This window comes from Pelophylax lessonae (genome assembly GCF_965119305.1).
Source record: "Pelophylax lessonae genome assembly, chromosome: 1".
Taxonomy (NCBI): domain Eukaryota; kingdom Metazoa; phylum Chordata; class Amphibia; order Anura; family Ranidae; genus Pelophylax; species Pelophylax lessonae.
In genome coordinates, this window is record NC_138768.1 from 176002428 (window position 1) to 176021529 (window position 19102).

Here is a 19102-nt window from a genome sequence, read left to right on the forward strand (position 1 = left end):
CTTCAAGCCAGCATCATTTCTTGCACGATGTCAGGGATTTTGTAGGATCAGTCAGGTGTATGATTAACCAATTATACTAAGCAGGTGCTAATGATGACCAATAACATATGTATGTTAAAAACTGAAACAGGTGTGTTAGGTGGCTTAAAGCAGGGTGAGGAACAGCCAAACTCTACTACTAAGGTGAGGTTGTGAAAGGCCATTTCATGTCATGGGTCATACACCATGGCAAGACTGAGCACAGCAACAAGACACAAATGCCCCGTACACACGTTCCAATTATCGTACGATCATCGTACGACTAAAGTTTCGTAGTTGTTGCATGATACAAAAAATCGAAAGCAACTCTGCGTACAAACCGTATGATTTTTGACGTACGATTCTGGAAAAGCTTCCTGCGTTGCTTAGCTACGTATCAGATGGTGCAAAACAAAACAATGGCAGCCAGGCTTTTTCGGGGCTATTTTAGTGTTTCTGAGCATGCACGGTCTTTGTCGAACGACTTTTAGCGTACGCATACTGTACTGACGAGTCGATTATCGTTCGAGAAGATGTCGTACGACAGAAGTTTTCCTGTTTGTCCCTTCGGATTTTGTTGGACCAACTGTCGTGATCGGCTGTCGAAAGCTGTGTACTAACGATCCGATTATCGTGAGACTAGGTCGAAAGCGAGGTTTGTCGTACGATAATCGGAACGTGTGTACGGGGCAAAAGGGGTTGATGTACTAAAACTGGAGAGTGTAAAATCTGGCGCAGCTCTGCACAGAAACCAATCAGCTTCAAGATTTTAATGTCAAAGCTTATTTAAACAAGCTGGAATTAGAAGCGGATTGGCTACTATGCACCTGATTTCGCACTCTCCAGTTTTAGTGAATCAACCTCCAGGTAGTTTTTACTGAATCAGCAATGTTTCTTCAAGGCAAAGGTTTTAAAGCAGACTGGGGTTTCAAGATGTGCCGTTTAGGCTTATTTAAAAGAAGCACAAATTTTTTTTTTCTCACAACTGCCTAAAACATTTGCACAGTAGTTCACATAATAGAACAATACAAAGGGGGGGGGGGGGTCGGGTTGTCACAGCACACATTTAGGAAAGAAAGATATGAACACAACCACTATACTTTCCATGCATGATAAAAATGAATTGTTATGTCACTGCATATGAATACCAGGAGCCATAAAATAATACCCAAACATCAAGTCTTCCACAGACTGTAGTGCCAGCCACAGAGGGTTTAAATCTCAGCCAGTTCCAACAGAACAGGCCGAGATTTGAACTGTGTATGGGCAGGCTGAATGAAGTTGATCGATTGACAGCCTCCCCCCGCCCAATCAGACGGAGTCCCCCTGTTAGAACACAAAGGCACAGAGGGGGAGATCACTGCACTAACATCACTTGTGTTAGTAGGGCGAAGTTTTTTTTTTTTCCCCCTCTCAGCTGACTGGGTTCAACGAAAAAAAAAAAAAAAAAAAAAAAAAAAACTTTTAGATTAAGTTCAACAGATAAACAATTGGCGCAAATAGGCTCTATGGCTGAGTCTGGAGCGTAGTAAATGAAAATCAAATATAGTTCATATAAATGGGTAAGTCCACAAAAAGCCCACTAAAGCGGCAGCTCTGTATGAAGGCACTAGGAAAGAACAAATGCGTCAACTACAGTCTTCAAACTAGCTACACTTAGTTGGCGCATGTGTTCTTTCCTAGTGCCTTTATACTAAATTCACACTTGCATTGAAAGCATGCGTTTAAGGGGCATTTAACACTCCTCAAACGCCTATGCAAATTATACTATGGACAGCACACAGTGCCGCTCGCATTATCAAAACATGAAGCATTAGCGGCGTTGCGTCAAAACTGAAGTCTTATGTCAAGTCTGGAGGCGTTTGAAGTCTTTCAACACCTCCCATTCAAATCTATGGTAAAATAGTTATAAAAAAAACAAAAACACATGCAGGAGGAATATAATATCCCCCAATGCCCGGTAATGGAGGAGAGCATAGAGTTTCCTCCAGTCACTTCCTTCTTTGCACTTCCTGTTTGTGCTGCTTGGAGATGGCTGACTGGTGATCCCGGAGATAAAAAACAGCCAGAATTATACGATCCCAGCTACCAAGATACTGTGATACACACAGAAAGCCTGAGCCATGAATTGAACTGGTCTGTACAAACAGCTGAGAATCATCTGTCCTGAATTGTTTTTTCCTGTAATGTCACTTCCCTTTTGAAAATAGGGGTTTGAGCGGCTTTTTAACGTGCATCAAAACCGCACATTGGGCGTTTAGGGAGCATTTTTAACTCCTCATTAACGCTCATAACACCTCAGTCTAATGCCCATACTAAAGCTCATTGATGCCAGTCTAATGCCCATACTAAAGCATGTTAACATTATAGGAGTTCGAAATTTAGTCAAGTGTGAACAAGCCCTTACATGTGTACCAGGCTTAAAGCAGTAGTAAAGCCCGCTTTGTGACTTTTCCTACAGGTAGGTCTATAATAAGGCCTACCTGTTGGTAAAATGAATATCTCCTAAATGTGCGACCGGCATACTGTGAACTTTCAGAGCTTTGTGCCAGAACCATCAAAACAACAGGGCTCCAGCTACTCACAGCGCTGGAGCCCACGAACCAGGGAGAAAGACTGGGGAAAGATGTCCGCCCTCTCAGCAGAGACAGCGTGCCACTGGAGGGCTTCATTCTAAGGTAAGCATTTCATGCATACTAGCACATTATGCAATTGCCTTACAGGCGTTCCCCCCCCCCCCCCACTTTAAACTCTGCCATGGTTTACTACCGCTTTAAGAAAGCGTGCACCCACAAAAGGCAAGAGGGTTGCATCCCTAGAAGCCCAAGTGATTTAACCACATACCGACCAGCCACGTAGACCTACGTCGGCTGCCTTCATGTGCTTGTACCGGGGTGATGCCTCTAGCTAGGTACCATTTTTTAGAGCCGGGTTTCCGACGGTAACGACAGATGCAGCTTGAAAGCCGCTCGATCTTTACCCCAGCAAGCAGGAGGGGATGCCCGCCACCTTCCGCGGCTCTGCCTGGGTCTTCCGTCCCACCGTCGCCGTGAGCTCACGCATGAAAGAAAACGTATACGGGAAGTTGCGCCGCAAATTAAATCACTGTTCAAACCAGAATGATCCAGGAGAATGAATCCGCCGGCAGCGGAAGTTTACCATAGAGCTGACCGAGGACCAGATGGTCCCTGGTCATCTCCATGACTCGGAGGCTGGGCACAACGTTATGATGTCACGTCCAGCCCCGGCAGTTGTAAACACTGCCGTGTATTTAGCTGGAAAAGCTGAGATCGTTTTTCTTTTTTTTGATCTCAGGCTTTCCAGCCGAGGAGATATATAGGGACTTATGGACCCCAGATCTCTCTGTAAAGAGGACCTGTCATGCCTTATTCCAAGAGACGTTTACATGCCTTGAAAAAGGAATAAAAGTGATAAAAAAAAAAAAAAAAACACAACATTTAAAGCGCCCCTGTCCCCCTGCATGCTCACATACAGAAGCGAATGCATACATACATCATGCCCGCAAATGTAAACTGCGTTCAAACCACACGTGAGGTATCACCGCGAATGTTAGAGCGAGAGCACAAATTTTAGCACAAGACCTCCCCTAATTCTAAACAGGTATGTAAACATTTGTAAAGTGAAGCCTATGGAGATTTTTAACCACAATAAGACCGCCCGCCGCAGATTTATTGTGGCAGGCAGCCTCTCATGCGTGAACAGACATAGCGTGGTGCGAGCGTGGGCTGCCGGAGGCGCACTCCTGCCCCCACTGAAATGATTACAGAGCGCCTGTGATCCTGCTATATAGGATCACAGGTCTCTATGATCATTTAACAAGCCCATACAGTTTGTAAACACTCCCCTAGGCTCACACTTAAATCCTTTGATCACCCCAAGGTTAACACCTTGCCTGCCAATGTCATTATTACAAAATATGTAGCAGAATACAAATTTGCCTAAAAAGGATGAAAAATTTAGCCCGAGATGCTTTCCTGCCCGTTGGTGGCCAGGTAAACAAAGTCCCGGAACCAGAAATGACAATTACTTGTCGCTCCCAGTTTCCAGAGTTACAGAGAGGGGAGCGACGTCAGTTCCTCTCTCTGTAACAGGAAGCCATCGCCGCCTGCCACATCGCAATGGGACCAAAGAGCCCGGAAGAGGCGGGTGGGACCCCCTTCCGCCACCCACAGAAATGATCGAGTGGCTACTTCTGCATTGTAGAGAATCGCAAGCCAAAAACAATGGTACCAGGATGATGCCTGTAGGTGCAGGCATCATCCCGGTATAACCACTGAAACACAAGGACATGGAAAGTGGTTAAAAGGAACATGACTAAACTTTAGCTTTATTCCCTTTCACATGAGCAGCACAATCCCCTTCTAAAAAATTAGTGGTGGATCACTTTTCCTTTTCAAAAATGTTGTTAAGTACAGAAGAGATGTATCCAAAACAGAACAATATGTAAATTATCCGCACAGATTGGTATATAAGACGACTGATCGTGTACTGGTTAGGACCGAGTATCAAACAGGGCCAACTAAGCTTCTGCTAAAAACGCAAAAATCAAATAGTAGTCCCCTGACTTCTCTGTCAAGATCAATGACACAACCATCAACACATCCCTCCCCGCATGCAAGGGTGCTAGGTGTAATCCTGGACCCTGAACTCTCCTTTCAGCCCCACATCAAATCATTTTCCAAATCTTGCCCCCTCAACCTCCGCAATATCTCCAAAATATGCCCCTTCCTAACCAATGTCAGCACAAAGCTCCTTATTCACTCCCTGGTTATCTCTCGTCTGGACTACTGCAACTCCCTTCTCTTTGGATTACCTTTTTACATAGGCTATCCCTCCCTTCAGTCCATCATGAATGCTGCTGCCAGGCTCATCCGCCTTACCAATAGTTCAGTGTCTGCTACTCTCTTTCAAACCCTACATTGGCTGCCACTCACCCAACAAACTAAATGCAAAATACTAACAACCTACAAAGCCATCCACAATTCAGACCCTAGCTACAGCGCATCCAGAAAGTATCCACAACTCTTCACTTTTTCCACATTGTTCTGTTACAGCCTTATTCCAAAATGGAATAAATTATTTTCCTCAAAATTCTGCAAACAATACCCCATAATGACGACAACTTGAAAGAAGTTTGTTTGAAATCTTTGAAAAAAAAAAAAAAAACACATGTACATAAGTATTTACAGCCTTTGCCAGCCTTTGCCATGACACTCAAAACTGAGCTCAGGTGCATCCTCTTTCCACGGATCATCCTTGGAGTCCACCTGTGGTAAATTCTGTTGATTGGACATGATTTGGAAAGGCACACACCTGTCTATATAACCTCCAACAATTAAACACAATTAACAGTGCATGTCAGAGCATAAACCAAGCCATGAAGTCCAAGGAATTGTCTGTAGATCTACGAGACAGGATTGTATTGAGGCACAGATCTATGGAAGGGTACAGTAACATTTCTGGAGCCTTGAAAGTCCCAATGAGTACAGTGGCCTGCATTATATGTAAATGGTAGAAGTTTGAAACCACCACGACCCTTCCTAGAGCAAGCCGCCCAGCCAAATTGAGCGATCGGGGAACAAGGACCTTGGTCAGGGGGGTCACCAAGAACCCGATGGTCACTCTGACAGAGTTTCAGTGTTTCTCTGTGGAGAGAGGAGAACCTTCCATCTCTGCAGCACTTCACCAATAAGGACTATATGTTAGGAGTAGCCTGATGGGAGCCACCCCTCAGTAAAAAGGAACATGACAGCCCACCTGAGGTTTTCCAAAAAGGCACCTGAAGGACTTTCAGACAATGAGAAACAAAATTCTCTGGTCTGATGAAACAGATCGATTTCTTTGGTCTGAATGGCAAGTGTCATGTCTGGAGGAAGCCAGGCATCGCTCATAGCCTGGACAATACCATCCCTACAATGAAGCATGGTGGTGACAGCTTCATGCTGTGGGGATGTTTTTCAGCGGCAGGACCTAGGAGACTAGTCAGGATTAAGGGAAAGATGAATGAAGCAATGTACAGAGGCATCCTTGATGAAAACCTGCCCCAGAACGCTCTAGACCTCAGACTGGAGCGAAGGTTCATCTTCCAACAGGAAAATGACCCCAAGCACACAGCCAAGATAATAAAGGAGTGGCTACGGGATAACTCTGTGAATGTCCTTGAGTGGCAAAGCCAGAGCCCAGACTTGAACCGGATTGAACATCTCTACAGATATGAAAATGGCTGTGCACCGACGCTCCCCATCCAACCTGATGGAGCTTGAGAAGTCCTGCAAAGAAGAATGCGAGAAACTGCTCATAAATAGGTGTGCCAAGTTTGTAGCACCATACTCGAAGCTGTAATTGGTGCCAAAGGTGCTTCAACAAAGTATTAAGCAAAGGCTGTGAATACTTCTGTACATGTGATTTTTTTTTGTTTTTTTTTATTTTTTAATAAATTTGCAAAGATTTCAAACCAATTTCTTTCCGGTTGTTGTCATGGGGTACGGTTTGTAGAATTTTGAGGTAAATAATGAATTTAATCTATTTTGGAATAAGGCTGTAAAAGTGTGAAAAAAGTGAAGCGCTGTAAATACTTTCCGAACGCACTCTGCATCAATAGCCTGGTCTCAAAATACCAACCTAAGCATTCTCTTTGTTTTTCCCAAGACATCGTGCTCTCTAGTTCCCTTGTCACCTCAAGAATGTCTCCCATCCTATGGAATTCCCTGTCCAACTATCTCCTTATCTGTCCACTTTTAGGCGATCCCTGAAAACTTCAGAGAAGCCGATCCTGCCTCCATTTAGCAACTGTATTTTTAATTTTCCCCATCAGCTCATCAATCACAAATTATTAACTTTTGTATTACTTGACCTTTCCCATTAGACCGTAAGCTTTAGGGAGCAGGACCCTCCAATTCCTTCTGTAATAAATTGTATTGTAACTGTACTGTCTGCCCTGGTGGCGAGTAATAATAAGAAAGGATCAATCTTCTAGAACTTGGGCTCAGAATGAGGGTAAAAAATATGTGTATTAAAACCCGCGTAAATAAATATAAAATTGTGTCGCCTGCAGCTGCTGCTCACATAGGTAGAAAACCAAGAAAATTGTAAGATATACTAAAACAGCGCTACCAGGCGTGTGTAAAATAATAAAATATAAATAATTCACAAATTAAAATAACGGAATTTTTGTAAAATCTTACCGTAAAATTCCTCTCTGAGTCCTCAGACAGTCGCCGCCCACTCATACAGTCTTAACCAATGGGGTATTGACTTCCTCTCCTTAGGAGTAGCTAGGCATAAGACTTGTTAAAACAAAAGCATTTACATAGACACACCCATGGGGGCTGTCCCACTGTCCAATACCCCCCTGCAATAGCCATCCCAACTCAGTTTGGTAGCAAGCAGTTAAGTGTATAAGAACCCCAAAAGAGGGGCGGGGGCGGCAACTGTCGGAGGACTCAGAGAAAGCAATTTTACGGTAAGATTTTACAAAAATTCCGTTTTCTCTTACATCCTCCAACAGTCGCCGCCCACTCATACAGTCCTCACCAATGGGGATGTCCCAAAGCAGTGTAGACATGAGGGGTGGGAAACGCAACCGTCAGAAAAGGCAACGCAGTACCCCCATCAGAGAAAGGAACCTTACGTGAACAGCAAGGGAACCTTCTGGGCAACAAAAAAGCTCAACAGGAGCAACAACCCAGGAAAGCATATAACCAAGGGGGTAAACAACCCCAACAGCCAGGGACCCACACAAAACTTGGGTCCCCTACGGTACTGCCGCACAGAGAACTTTGCGGCCAAAGGAGGCATCAGCTGATGCCAGAACATCAATTTTGTAGAATTTGGAAAAGGTGTGCACTGACGACCAAGTCGCAGCCTTGCACACCTGGGCCACCGAGGCCTGATGCCGGAAAGCCCAGGACGCACTCACCGACCTGGTAGAGTGCGCCTTGACAGGGAAGGGTGGTACCCGTTCCCTCAACGAATAGGCCTGAACAATTGTCTGTCTGATCCATTTTGCAATGGTCGCCGCAGACGCAGCCATACCCTTCCGAGGTCCCTCAGGAAGGACAAAGAGAATCCGATTTTCGAAAGGATTCAGTCGACGACAGGTAAACCCTGATCGCCCTGACAACATCCAAAGAATGCAAGGCAATCTCCTTAGGATGCTTAGGATTCGCACAGAGCGAAAGTAAAACAATGTCCTCATTGAGGTGAAAATCCGAAACCACGGGTTAGGTCGCAAGACCACCTTATCCCTATGAACCACCAGGTAAGGGGAGCGGCAAGACAACACCGCCAACTGCGACACTCTGCGAGCAGAAGTGATCGCTACCAGAAAAGCAACCTTTTTAGACAGCAGAGGTAACGAAATTTCCCTTATGTTTTCAAACGGGGAACGCTGTAACACGGACAGAACCAAGTTCAAGTCCCATGGAGGCAGAGGCTCCTTTCTAGGAGGGGCCAAGTGATGCACACCTTGAATAAAAGGTGCGAATCAAAGAATTAGATGCCACAGGGCGCTGGAAAACAGCCAGTGCAGATACCTGGCCCTTAATTGTGGCCAACGCAAGGCTCTGGTCCACACCAGACTGGAGGAAAGACAACACTCTCGCCACCGAGTATGAACGAGGAGAGAAACCCCTGGACTCACACCAGGCAAAATAAGCTTTCCATGTACAGTAATAAATCTTACCAGACAAGGCTTTTCTAGCCTTGAGTAAAGTAGGAATGACCTCCGAGGAGAGACCCCGTCTCTCAGGACCTAGCTTTCAACAGCCATGCCGTTAAAGCCAGCGACTGTAAAGCAGGATGAAAGATCGGTCCCTGAGACAGCAGATCTTCTCGCATTGGCGGCCGCCATGGAGGCTCGACGGCTAGGTGAACCATGTCCACATACCAGGACCGGCATGGACAGTCCGGCGCCACCAGACTCACCAGTGTTTGTTCCAAGATCAACCTGCGAAGGAACCTGGACAACAACTGAATCGGAGGAAAGGCATAGATCAGACAATACTGATGCCAAGGCACCACCAGCGCATCCAAGGCGTCAGCCAGAGGATCGTGCGTTCTCGCCATGAGCCTTTCCACCTTGTGGTTTAGCCGAGACGCAAACAGATCCACATCCGGGGATCCCCACTTCGCACACAGCATTTGAAAAACCTCCGGGTGCAGGGACCATTCCCCCTGGTCCTGGGTCTGGCGGCTCAGATAATCGGCCTGCCAATTCTCCACACCCGGAATGTGAACTGCCGATATCGCCGGGACATGAGTCTCGGCCCAAGACAGAATACTGGTCACTTCCTGGGCCGCACCGGGCACTCCTGGTGCCCCCTTGGTGGTTGATGTACGCCACTGCAGTGGCATTGTCTGTCTGCACCCGTACAGGACGGCCCTGAAGACGATCTGACCAATGGAGCAGGCACAGCCTGATTGCTCTCAATTCCAATATGTTTACCGGAAGGGAGGATTCCTCCTCCGACCAAGTGACCTGGGCAGATAGTTTGCCCAGGACGCCACCCCGACAGGCTGGCATCCGTGGTAATCACCGTCCATAGTAACGGCCGGAAGGATTTCCCTTCTGAAACAGCCGGGGACTGAAGCCACCACAAAAGATCCATTCTGGTTTGGCGACTCAGAGACACTCTCAGGTCCAAGGACTGAGGTAGTGTGTCACACCTGGCCAAGATCTCCCGTTTGGAGAGACCGCGTGTGAAACTGAGCAAATGGTATGAATCTGAGCAAATGGTATTGCCTCGAAGGCCGATACCATCAACCCCAGGGACCGCATACAGGTCCTGAGTGACGAGGATTCGTTGTCCCTGAGGGACCTGACCTCGGACTGTAGGGTCCGGAGCTTGTCCTCCGGTAAGAACACCTTTGCTTGAGCAGAGTCCAGAACCATTCCCAAATACGGGAGACGAACCGAAGGAGACAAGGTCCACTTCTGAACGTTGATGATCCAACCGAACTCCTGGACCGTAGTGGACAGATCGCACAGCAGGCTCTGACTGGCAATCGATCTTGACAGGATATCGTCCAGATATCCCAAGACCGCAATGCCCTGTGCCCGCAACAGGCCCAGAACAGGCGCTAACACTTTGGTAAAGACCCTTGGTGCCGAAGCGAGACCAAAGGCTAACGCCACAAACTGATAATGATCCTCCGCGATAGCAAACCGGAGGTACCTCTGATGACCCTCGAAAATGGGGGATGTGTAGATGCGCATCCTTCAGGTCGATAGGAGGCCAGGAATTCTCCCAGACTCAGGGAGGCCACCACCGAGCGGAGTGATTCCATGCAGAACTTTCGAACGTGCACGAAGCGGTTCAGAGCTTATAAGTCCAGAATCGGAACCACTTTGCCCTCCTTTCTGGGCACAGTGAACAGATTCGAGTAAAACCCCCGAAACCTGTCCCAATGAGGCACCGGGACGATTACCCCCTGAGCGAGGAGATCCTGTACCACTTGATGCAACCGCCCTGGGGTCAAATGAAGATTTGAGGGAAAGAATCTGTCTGCCGTCCGTGAAAGAAATTAGATCTTGTACCCTGATCTAATGATTTCCTGAACCCATCTGTCCGTAACTCGGAGCAGCCAAGGTTGGAGGAAACCGTGCAAACGTCCCCCCACCCCTGAAATGGGTGAGGGCGCCCCTTCAGGCAAAGGCGGACTGAGCCGCCGCACCAGCTTGGCCGGATTTTTGTTTGCCGGCCCAGGGCTTTCTCTGGCCACCCTGGCCCTTGAAGGGTTTCCCCGTACTGTGCCTTGAAGGCACGAAAGGACCCCTGATTAGGCTTAAAGGCGGGACCCCGCTTGCCGCGGAAAAAACTTGCCCTTAGGATTCTGGGACAGCAGAGTGCTCTTGCCCCCAGTGACTCCCTTAACCAATTCATCCAGGGATTCACCAAAAAGGCGAGACCCCGCATAGGGAATATCAGCCACCGTCTTTCTGGATTTCTGGTCAGCCGACCTGCTCTTCAACCATATCAGTCGACGGTTAAGCACCGCGACACTGGACAGGCGTGCAGCCAAAGGGGCCTCATTTAAGGCCGCATTGCACAAATACATGACCCCTTGATAAATCTGGTCTACCATCTCCACGGTAGTGGAGGGGGGGGGGGGGGGCAGAATCAGCCATGAGAGTGCATCTGAACACCTTGGTCCAATCCGCCACAGCCTGAGCCACCATGACAGAGGCGAAAATAGGCTTTAGCATGGAACCCACCATCACGTACGTGTGGCGGGCAAGAGATTCCAGCCTCCTATCTGTAGGATCCCTAAATACCGGAGAATCTTCGGTGGGAACCAGAGTAGCCTTGTTCAATCTGGCTACAGTGTGATCCACTTAAAGAGCCACACACCAGCGTGCAACCGTAGTAGATGCAAAAGGGTAGAGAAGTTGAAACCTTTTAGGCACCGTGAAGGTGTGTTTTAAATTGCGCCATTGCTCATTCACAGTGTGATGAAATTCAGCGGGGCAAGGAAAAACCTGCGCCGTCTTGCGGGTCCTGTGTGTACCAAAAGAGGACACAATGCCCGGAGGATTGGGCTCATCCTCTAAATCAGTGGTCCTCAACTCCGGTCCTCAGGGCCCACTAACAGGCCAGATTTTAAGTATTACCTTGGGGAGATGCAGACTAGAGTACTGCAATCACTGAGCAGCAAATGATATCACCTGGGATGTACAGTGGGTACGGAAAGTATTCAGACCCCCTTAAATTTTTCACTCTTTGTTATATTGCAGCCATTTGCTAAAATCATTTAAGTTCATTCTTCTTCCTCATGAATGTACACATAGCACCCCATACTGACAGAAAAACACAGAATTGTTGACATTGTTACAGATTTATTAAAAAAGGAAAAACTGAAATATCACATGGTCCTAAGTATTCAGACCCTTTGCTCAGTATTTAGTAGAAGCCCCCTTTTGATCTAATACAGCCAGCAGTCTTTTTGGGAAAGATGCAACAAGTCTTTCACACCTGGATTTGGGGATCCTCTGCCATTCCTCCTTGCAGATCCTCTCCAGTTCTGTCAGGTTGGATGGTAAGCATTGGTGGACAGCCATTTTTAGGTCTCTCCAGAGATGCTCAATTGGGTTTAAGTCAGGGCTCTGGCTGGGCCATTCAAGAACAGTCACGGAGTTCTTGTGAAGCCACTCCTTCGTTATTTTAGCTGTGTGCTTAGGGTCATTGTCTTGTTGGAAGGTAAACCTTCGGCCCAGAGCACTCTGGAGAAGGTTTTTGTCCAGGATATCCCTGTACTTGGCCGCATTCATCTTTCCCTCAATTGCAAACAGTCGTCCTGTCCCTGCAGCTGAAAAACACCCCCACAGCATGATGCTGCCACCACCATGCTTCACTGTTGGGACTGTATTGGACAGGTGATGAGCAGTGCCTGGTTTTCTCCACACATACCGCTTAGAATTAAGGCCAAAAAGTTCTATTTTGGTCTCATCAGACCAGAGAATCTTATTTCTCACCATCTTGGAGTCCTTCAGGTGTTTTTTTAGCAAACTCCATGCGGGCTTTCATGTGTCTTACACTGAGGAGAGGCTTCCGTCGGGCCACTCTGCCATAAAGCCCCGACTGGTGGAGGGCTGCAGTGATGGTTGACTTTCTACAACTTTCTCCCATCTCCTGACTGCATCTCTGGAGCTCAGCCACAGTGATCTTTGGGTTCTTCTTTACCTCTCTCACCAAGGCTCTTCTCCCCCGATAGCTCAGTTTGGCCGGACGGCCAGCTCTAGGAAGGGTTCTGGTCGTCCCAAACGTCTTCCATTTGAGGATTATGGAGGCCACTGTGCTCTTAGGAACCTTAAGTGCAGCAGAAATCTTTTTGTAACCTTGGCCAGATCTGTGCCTTGCCACAATTCTGTCTCTGAGCTCTTCAGGCAGTTCCTTTGACCTCATGATTCTCATTTGCTCTGACATGCATTGTGATCTGGAAGGTCTTATATAGACAGGTGTGTGGCTTTCCTAATCAAGTCCAATTAGTATAATCAAACACAGCTGGACTCAAATGAAGGTGTAGAACCATCTCAAGGATGATCAGAAGAAATGGAAAGCACCCGAGTTAAATATAGGAGTGTCACAGCAAAGGGTCTGAATACTTAGGACCATGTGATATTTCAGTTTTTCTTTTTTAATAAATCTGCAACAATGTCAACAATTCTGTGTTTTTCTGTCAGTATGGGGTGCTATGTGTACATTCATGAGGAAGAAGAATGAACTTAAATGGTTTTAGCAAATGGCTGCAATATAACAAAGAGTGAAAAATTTAAGGGGGTCTGAATACTTTCCGTACCCACTGTATTTCAGCTATCTTGCAAACCTGGCCTGTTAGTGGGCCCTGTAGGCCAGGGTTGAAGACCACTGCTCTAAATGTAGTGTGGCAGAAATCAGTGCATCCATAGCTGCGCGTTCCTCGGGCGTCCCAGGGGGGATTCAACCACCGCTGTAACCTCCGCCTCCCCCTCAGACTCTTGCGGGTCCTGAGAAGAGCGAGACCCTGAAAGGGGCACGCTACCTACAGCAACCATGTCACATTCAGAAGAAAAAGAAATCCTAGGCCTTTTTCTAGCAGCACGTTCAGTCATCAGCACATCCATTTTGGACACCAAAGTCGCCACTACAGCAGCCAAATTAGTCAGGGTAGAGGATTCAGAGGATTTTTTTTTTTTTTTTTAAGGTACTGGCCCTTTAAGCGCGCCGCAGACCCCACAGCACACCGCTACAAAGACTGTGGAACACAGACCCCCCGCAGGGACAAACTGAAAGCCAGGAAGATTGCACAAGGGAGGAAAAGGAGGACAGCAGAACAGAGCCCCACAAGTGTGTTACCACCGCAGTCGGTCGCTCCTGAGTGAAGGAAGAAAGTGATGTCACCGCCAGAGACTGAACTGAGGCTGCATGCTAAGGAAACATGGATGCCTATGTAAAGTAATGGGAGGCTTCGGCAAAATGGCCGCCGACATGTGCTCGGAACGATCGTTTGCCACACACAAGATGGCGCCGCAAGGCGCCAAAATACACTACATACAATGCTATACAAGTGCCCACAGTGAAGCCAAACATGCTGCCCACACCCAAAATGGCGGACCGGCGGTTTTTAACCCAGTGTCTGTACCTCCAAGCACTCTAAAGTGACACAGGAGTGGGATCCCCCAAAACCCCACACAGCGCTGGCTGTGAGAGAAAAAACCCCCGCAGGGCCTGGGATCAGGGAGCCCAAAAACGCACAGACATAGGGGACACCACAGACACACAGGACTGCCGACCCCAGACAGAGGCCCCACACAGAGTGTACTTACCTGTACCCAATGGCGTGGGGTGCCTCATATCAAACGGAAAACCGCCCACCCTCAGATGGCAGGGGAGTGCCACCAGCCAAAAACGCAGGACACCAGTAGTGCACGGACGAACCGTGGATGTGTCCAGTGAGGTAGCCACCTCACAGGCTGCATCCCTGAGGACAGGGATGGGTCGTTTGCAAGGCCAGGGTGAACATATAGCCCGCTCGATGGTGGGCTGGGATTCCATCTGACCCTCTGTCCTGGAGAACCTGGGCGGCCAGTCCAATTCCCAGCTCCGCAAACGCCGTCTTCATCCGAAGATCCGACTAACTAACGCTAATAAACAGCTAGTAATGCAAAGAAAAAAAAAAAAAAATGACATTTTCAGAAAATAAAATCATAAAATAGAAGAAGAAGGTTGAGACTGTAGCCCATCTACTCCTGAACTAGGCAGAAGACAAAATGAGTTGCGATGGCTATTGCAGGGGGGTATTGGACAGTGGGAATGCTTTTGTTTTAACAAGTCTTATGCCTAGCTACTCCTAAGGAGAGGAAGTCAATACCCCATTGGTGAAGACTGTATGAGTGGGCGGCGACTGTCGGAGGACATAAGAGAAATATAAATAATAAAGTGCACTAGTGACAAGATCTGAAATATCCAAAATCATTCAATAATAATGACAATAAATATTAAAAAATAAATCAATAAATATGCAGAAGTGCAATTGAATTCATAAATGGTGCATAAGTGCCAAAGTGCTAAATCATGTGCAGTCCAAAAATATAGTCCACTTAAAATTAAATAAGGTGCTGAATAAAGTGCTTGAAGTGCTCCACACAGTTGCCAAGGTGCTTTCAAAGAAACCCTTTTGGGGATCCACTCACCAGACTTAAGATATATCTGAGGTTCAAGTATGCAGTGGTTTATCAACCAATAGCCGGTAGGGATGGATGGGTCAGCAGAGCCTTTTTCCAACAGACCTCCAGCCTCTATGTAAAGTCCCCCCTCGATCAGATACTTGAGTCACGTAGAATGGGTATGTCAATTGGCAGCATAAAGCATACAGGGTAAGATGTTTTTCTTTTTCTTTCTCAATCTGTTCGGTAGAGAAGGAATAAGAGGGAAATCCATGTGGAGTAGCTATATGGCAGAGGGAAGTTCAGAATATATATAAACCATACCAGCCAGCGTTCAAGGTTCCAGGAGGAACGCAAAGCCTGAGGGGGTTATTTTATCTTGTATGGTTGCCTCTACTTTTCCATGAATGGTGGATCACTTTTCAAAGGACACTGCAGTCACAGCTTCAAGGCTTTCACGAGATGAATAAAGCGCCGCAACCGCAAATCGTGCAGCTGGCTCGCCAATACTGTGACGTCCCATTGACATCAGAGAACTTAACAGGCAGTGCCATCTGTGAAACTCTGCAAGCCGAGTTAAAGTGGTTCTAAATGCAAAAGATTTTCTTACCTTAATGCAGTGATCCTTAACTCTGGTCCTCAGGGTCCACTAACAGGCCAGATTTTAAGTATTACCTTGGGGAGATGCAGACTAGAATACTGCAATCACTGAGCAGCAAATGAGATCACCTGTGATGTAATTTAGTTATCTTGCAAACCTGGCCTGTTAGTGGGCCCCGAGTACCGGAGTTGAGGACCGCTGCCTTAATGCATTCCTGGCAATAATATACAAAATGTTTAGGCTTCGGTATTGACCCCTTACCCCCCCCCCTTTTACTTAAACGAGTCCTCATCCATTGGCCAAGTCCCCCTGGCTGTGCCAATGGATGCAGCAGCAGGACTCAGGAGCGAGCACACAAGTGTCCCCATGAGAAGCAGCCTTACTGGGGGCACTAGCCAGAGAGAAGAAGTCAGGAGCACCAGTGGGTGACCCAAGAAGAGGAGGATTAGGGCCACTCTGTGTAATTCTATTGCACAGAGCAGGAAAGTCTAGAGAGGTTTGTTATTTGAAAAATAAATAAAAACCTTTAGTGCCGGTTCACACTACTCCGACTTGTCAGGCGACAGTCGCCTGACAAGTCATGCTCCATTCTGTGCAATGGAAACCGTTCTAATAGGAGCGACTCAAGTCGCTCCGACTTAGAAAAAGGTTCCTGCACTACTTTTGGCCGAAGTTGGAGCGACTTGCATTGACTTCCATAATGTGAAGTCAGTGCAAGCCGCGCCGAAGTCGCGGTGCACGGCAACTTGTTCAAGTCGCCCCGAAGTCGTGTCGCCATAGTGTGAACCAACTCTTACAATCACTTTAAAATGTGCTGTGAAGCAAAGCATTGCGGTCACAGCATTTGTACTACACTGTTGGGCTGCATTATTAGCATTCAGGTGGCAGATCAACCGATTTTTTTTTTTAACCGGGCTTTGTCACCTGTGTTGACAGGGTGACACATTACTGCTGCCTACCTTAAAGTGGTTGTAAAGCCTGAAGGTTTTTCACCGTAATCTTAGAATAGGTGCAGGAACTTAATCACCCCCCTTTGAATAGCATTGAAATGTGGGTGTGGCCAAATTGCACTACCATAAAAAGGATCCTAAAGGGGCAATTAATACCAGCAGTGCATTATGTGCAGGGTTCAGGGGGTGTGCTACGCACAGCATGCCGAGTTCTGGGTAATAAAAAAAAAAAAAAAAGCCCTGGGTGTGAGGGCCACATTAAATGGGCTGCTGGGCCGGATTTATCCAGCTTGCTCTCCTCATTGGACAGATGGATAGCAGCAGGAACCATTGGCTCCAGCTGCAGTCAATCAAATCCAGTGACACAAGAGTGGGGCCGAGTCAATGAACGCAGCAGTGGGTTTCAGGAACAAGCCTGCATGGGTGCCCCCAGGGAAAGCCCCCGATGAAGAGGAGGATCAGGCCTGCACAGAGCACCAAAGTATGTGCATGTTTATTATTAATAAAATAAATAAGAGGTTTACAAGCCCTTTAACTGATTGCATCTAGAACAGCTTCACTAAGTAACACTATGGTCATGGCTCAGAGAATACACCACTGGTAGTATGTCCCATGCCTCACTGCCATCCCCCCTCTGCACTAAGATGGCTAAGAGCAGCCTGAGCATGGCCACCATGACACTGTGCTAGCATCCTGAAGAGAGGGCACTGTGCTGAGGACAGGAGAGGGCACTGTGCTGAGGACAGTCCTCCAGCTGCGGCATGCATGGCCCGCTGCCTGCTTGTTTATGTTGTGTCAGCAGAGTGATGCTGCCCCTGTAGCCCCGCCCCCTCTCCCCACAGGCCTCAGCAGATTCCCACAGCCGCCCTCGTCCACACACATTAAACAAAGCCGCCAGCCCTCCTCGCCCTCCCCTGTGCTGTACTATCAGGCCTCCAGCCCCCGGCTATCCTGTACCTGCCACTCGGTATTCCGCTACAGACCCGGAGCCTCCGCCACCTCCGAGTCCAACAGCTCCGTCACTCGCACTGCGCGTCACTGAACAGCCTGCGTCATCCCCGCCACCAATCAACTCTCCGAGCATGTCCGGAAATAGCCAATAGGTGTGTGGCAGGAGGCGAGGGGGGCGGGTCTGCGTGCAGGTAAGGAGAGGATGCAGGCCAATGGGAGGCGCTGACCTGTGTGCTGGGAGTCAGGTGCCGATCACTCGCTGGTCTCCAGGCAAACACGGGAGAACAGTTCTTGTTAGTTAGTTGTAGTCAGGACACACAGACAGACAAATACAGACATACAGACAGAGGGATGGGTTTCCACTCTTCCACAAGTCAGGAAATGCTCCTACTTCTATGGAGGCTGCCATTGTGCTTCCCTACGAGAGGGTCCTTAGTGTGGTGTGTGTTATTATCACTTCAGCCCCAAGGGGCTTTTTACCCCATTAACCACTTTACCACCGGAGGATTTTGCTGTCTTACGTCTGGGCCACTTTTTGCGATTTGGCACTGTGCAAATTTAACTGACAATTGCGCTGTCGTGCGACGCCGTACCCAAACGAAATTTACGTCCTTTTTTCCCCACAAACAGAGCTTTCTTTTGGTGGTATTTGATCACCAGTGCGATTTTCATTTTTTGCGATATTAATAAAGAAAAAGCGTAGATTTTTAAAAAATAATATTTTTCTACTTTGACAGTTAAAAAATATCCAATATATTCAATTTTTGTCATATATTTAGGCCAAAATGTATTTAGCTGCATGTCTTTGACAAAAAAATTCTCAATGAGCGTATTTTTAACCGCTTTAAGACCGCTTTAAGATTTTACCCCATTCCTGACCAGGCCATATTTTGCGATTCGGCACTGCGTTACTTTAACGGACAATTGCGCGGTCATGCGATGCCGTACCCAAATTAAATTGACGTCCTTTTTTTTCCCCACAAACAGAGCTTTCTTTTGAGGGTATTTGATCACCTGATCAGATCTGCCGTTCTTCCTCTACTGTCAATGACTGACCGGTTCTGTCTGCCGGATCCGCTGATTGGCTTCCACTGTGTCCAGTCACAGAGGGAGCAGGTCACCAACAGCGCTCGTGCGCACCCCAGACCCAGAGCACAAGCCAATGGACAGGTACGTTGGTTCGCACAGTAGCGCCGCCCTGCTGCAGTATCTCTGCGAGGGGCAGTCCTTAGGTGGTGAAAGTGGTGCTAAACACAAAAGGTTTTTTTTTTTACATTACTGCATTCTCTGCATGAATGCAAAACAATTTGCAATATTTGCTCCCCCCCCCCAACCACCCCCGACTACAACCCTCTTTACAAAAAATGTTGGGACCCTGAGTAAAATCGACATACAAAACAATGCAATGATTTTCCATTT

At 47.5% G+C, this 19102-nt stretch overlaps 1 protein-coding gene across 1 annotated transcript in view; it reads right to left on the reverse strand.

Moving 5' to 3' along the window:
- Nucleotides 1–17812, reverse strand: part of PJA2 (praja ring finger ubiquitin ligase 2) — a 94798-nt gene extending 76986 nt beyond the window's left edge. Inside the window, exon 1 of the mRNA XM_082243445.1 lies at nucleotides 17690–17812. The gene's annotated coding sequence lies outside the window, so the exon portion shown is untranslated. The remainder of the gene's footprint in view (nucleotides 1–17689) is intronic.
- Between the last annotated feature and the right edge of the window lie 1290 nt (nucleotides 17813–19102).